Here is a 4,563-nt window from a genome sequence, read left to right as displayed (position 1 = left end):
TCTATGAATTTTGTTTACCTTTTCAGAAAACCAACTTTTCATTTCATTGATCCTTTGTATTCTTTTTTTCATTTCAATCTTATTTAGTTCTGCTCTGATCTTTGTTATTTATTTTCTTCTTCTGGGTGTGGGTTTGGCTTGTTCTTCTTCTAGTTCCATGAGGTTATTAATTTGTGATCTTTCTGTCTTTTTGATGTAGTTGTTTAGGGTGATGAACTTCCCTCTTAGTTGTGCTTTTGTTGTATCCCAGAGATTTTGGTAGCATGTGTCACTTTTGTTCTTCAATTAAAAAAAATCTTTTGATTTCTATCTTGATTTCATCATTGACCCAATAATCATTCAGCAGTAAGTTGTTTAATTTCCATGTGTTTGCATAGTTTTGAGAGTTCCTCTTGTAATTGATTTCTAGTTTTATTGCACTGTGGTTTGAGAACATATATGGTATGATTTCGATTTTTAAAAATTTGCTAAGACTTGTTTTGTGGCCTAACATATGATCTATCTTAGAAAATGTTCCATGTGCTGATGAGAAGAATGTATAATCTACAGTTATGAGGTAGAATGTTCTGTAAATGTCTGTTAGGACCATTTGTTCTAGAATTCTGTTTAAGACCAGTGTTTCTTTATTGATTTTCTGCCTCCTTGGTGATCTGTCTAGTTCTGTCTGTGGAGTGTTGAAGTCTCTAGCTCTTATGATGTTGCTGTTTATTTCTTTCCTTAAGTGTGGTAATATTCATTTTATGAATTTGAGAGCTCCTGTCTTGGGTTCATATACATTTAAGATTGTTATATCTTCTTGTTGAATCAATCCCTTTATCATTATATAATGACCGTCTTTTTTTTTTTAACTATTATTGTTTTAAAATCTGTTTTATCTGATATAACAATAGCTACACCTGCTTGCTTTTGGTTTCCATTTGCATGGAATATTTTTTCCTATCCCTGTACCTTAAGTATTTGAGTCTTTGAGTTAAATGGGTTTCTTGAAGACAGCATATATTTGAGTTGTATTTTTTTATCCATTTCTCCAACCTATATCTTTTAAGTGGGGAGTTTAGACCATTTATATTCAATGTTAATATTGATATGTGAGATACTGCATCAGTCATCATGTTAATTGCTATCTAGTTCCTTTGTTTTTTCCCATGTGTTACTGTTTTATAAGAGCTGTGAGTTTTTATTTTTGGTTGTTTTACACTGGTGAGTATCAACCATTCTGTTGATGTATAGAACACTTTCAAGGATTTCTTCTAAGGCAGGTCTAGTGGTGATAAATTTTCTTAGTATTTGCTTGTCTAGAAAAGAGTTTATTTTTCTTTCATTTATGAATCTTGGTATTTGAAGATATAAAATTCTTAGCTGTCATTTATTCTGTTTAAGAAGGCTAAAAATAGGACCCCACTCCCTTCTATTCTGTAAAGTTTTCTCTGAGAAGTCTGCTGTTAGTCTGATGGGCTTTCTTTGTAAGTTACTTCATGTTTTTGTCTTGCAGCTTGTAGTATTTCCTCCTTCACTTTGACTTTGGCTAATTCAATGACTATGTGTCCTGGAAATGTCCTATTTGTAATGAATCTTCCAGGAGTTTGATGCCTTTCTTGTATCTGGATATCTACATCTCTAGAAAGACCAGAACAATTTTCCTCTATTATCCCCCAAGTAGGTTTTCCATGCTTCTTGCCTTTTCTTCTTCTCCCTCAATGATATCTATGATTCTTATGTTTTGTCATCTTTCATAGTCCCATAATTCTTGAAGAATATGTTCATTCTTCTTGATTCTTTTTTCTTAATTTTTGATTAACTTGTTTTAACTGGTTTAATTTGACAGCCTTGTCTTCAAGCTCTGAAATTCTTTCCTCTACTTGGTCTAGTCTATTGTTGAAACTTTCCACTATATTTTGAAGTTTCCCATAATGACTCATTTCCAGAAGTTCTGTTTTTTTTTTTTCTTAAAATATCTATCTCTTCAGTGAATTCTTCCTTCATGTCCTGAATTATCATTATTTTTTTGGCTTCTTTGTGTTGGTTTTCAACTTTCTCATTGATCCCATTGAGCTTGCTTGTGATCCATATTCTGAATTCCATATCTCACATTGCAGAAGTTTCTTTTGGTTGAAATCCATTGTTGGGGAGCTACTGTAATCCTTTGGGGGTGTCAGAGGAGCCTGTTTCTTCATATTGCCGTCATTCTTATGCTGGTTCCTTCTCATCTGGAATCTCTTCTCTCAGCTCAAAACTAATAGCTATTTGACACATCTGTTCTCCTCTGCTGGGAACTATGTTGCTTGGTGAAGAGAGGGAGAAGTTCCTCAGTGGTGTGCTTGAGTCCTGCTCCAGAAGACTGACCAGGCAGGAGAGGGGCAGATGCACTGAGAGTCTGTAACACAGCTATTCTCCTGTGTCGCCCTGTTTCCCTATGGTTGTCACAGTCTAAGCCAGTGCTGGAGGATATTCATGTGGACTTCTGAGTTGGTCTCCAGGCCACTGCCGTACGCTCAGTTGTCTGGGGAGGGCAGGGCATGTTCCTCTCCAAGGTAGGTGGGGTGAGAGTTTGCTCTGCCTGGGTCCTCCTGTGAAGGTGGCAGCGGTGGCTAGGTGAGGCTACTTAGACAGTGACGGGGGTGCATTTGCTGTTTCCAGGTTCAGGGGCAGTAGCAGCATGTGGCATGAGGCAGGGTGAGGTGGATGGGGCCACAGTGGCATGGTGGCATGTGCAGTGTGTAGCCATGGAAGTGCATGGTGTGTGGGGCTGTGTGCAGTGGGCAGGTCACAGTGGCAGGGGCTTTTACTCTGCACTGGTCTGGCAGCAGCAGCAGCTGTGGTGTTGGTATGGGCACTTTGCCACCCAGGTTGTGGTGGCAGCAGCTGTGCTATCCAGATGGTGGCGATGGATTCTGGTGACTGTGGGCACCTGTACGGCTTTGGAACCCCCAGTGGCAGGGGCGGTGCATGGCACCCAGTCATGGAGCATATGAGAATGCCTGGCATCCCTGCTCCCTCCCTGGCCCAGTAGGGGTGATAGGGAGGTGGCTGCAGTGGTGCTGACCCCCATGTAGACAGGACATTCTGTGGCTGAGAACTCAGATTGGCATTAGCTGTAGCAACTCAGGTTTGGAGGCCAGTGGGACTCTGCTGTGCCTGCTCTCTGGTGCAAAGCTGCTGCACAGTCTCAAGCAGCTCCCTGCATCAGTCCAGAGGCCTGCAATAGTGGAGGGGCCCTCTTGCAGCATGGGTTGCAGTGCCTCTGGGGGGAGTGTGGAGCCCCGGGGTTCTCTACCCTGTCCTTCTACCCCTTCCCCACATGTGGGCACCTTCCCCAGGTACCTCTCATCCTGCTGAGTATGTCATCCCACTTCCCTGTCCTTCACTTGGGGTATCTCCAGTCGCCTCTCTGATGATTCACAATGATCTGTCTAAGATGATACATTTGTAGGTGGACTTCTACTTGCAATTTTCAATCTTCTTTCTTGAGAGTGGCATGTGCAGGCTGTTTCTAGTCTGTCGTCTTGGCCCCAAATAGAGAATAATCTTAACAAGTGTAACCCATGGTTGGTTGTCCCTTTGAGCAAATTCTGTTTTCACTCCATGCTGACTTCAAAGCAGAACTCAGTGATTATTCATATTCTTTTCATGGGAAATATACTTCTCAAAATATTTAGGAACTCAGTCAAATTTACTAAAAATGTCATTGACTTTTGGGAGGAAGGTTTACATGGCTTTTTCTGCAACAACATTTCCCCTAGTATTGTGTCCCCTTGACTGCCTCTTTTTTGGCAATCAATAACCACCAAAGGGTGGTCCTCCTTTGACCCTTTCCCCATGCAGAATTTAATCTTGGCAATTAATAGGGCATGCAAATGACTAAGATCATTTATATACAAACAGCTCATAGATACAGTAGGAAACACTTTGTTTCCAAAATATAACTGGAAAAGGATATAAACATATAAACACACATAGGAAATACAAAGCTAATGAACTTTTAAAAACTCAACCTTAAAAAAATTATTAGTTAAAGAAACAATAAAACATTTTCACTTAATAAATTTGCAAAGACTAAAAAAAGATGAACACTTGTGTTAGGTTTTTGTGAGGTAGCATTCATTCTCTTGGAGGTAGTCAAGATTGTTAGTATTCCAACAAAAACTTTGGCAATATTATCAAGAGGTTAAAATGTAGCTAATCTAAAAAAAAAAATGTAGCTAATCTCCTTGATTTAGTTCAGAACCTCATCATCTCAGTTGAAATATCCTCCTAACGGATCTCCTTGACAACAGCTTAAATCTTACCACATCAGAGAAAGTTCTTCCTAAGAAATAAATCTGATCATGCCAGGCCCCCTAATGGGTCCCCAATCCTTAGTTAATAGGGTTGTTATTCCTTCTGCAAACAGATGTAAGACCATTCATTGTCTACCAGCAACAGATGCTATTTATTGAATAATTATATTTCAGTAAGTTTTCTAAGCACTTCTGATTTTATCTCCATTAATACTCATAAAAACCCAATTAGGTAAGTATAGTTATTATCCCCATTTTAGCTATGAGATACAACATAGTTAACTAA

Source organism: Propithecus coquereli, unplaced genomic scaffold, assembly GCF_000956105.1.
Source record: "Propithecus coquereli isolate 6110/MARCELLA unplaced genomic scaffold, Pcoq_1.0 Scaffold3, whole genome shotgun sequence".
Lineage (NCBI taxonomy): Eukaryota > Metazoa > Chordata > Mammalia > Primates > Indriidae > Propithecus > Propithecus coquereli.
This window is presented reverse-complemented; position numbering follows the sequence as displayed.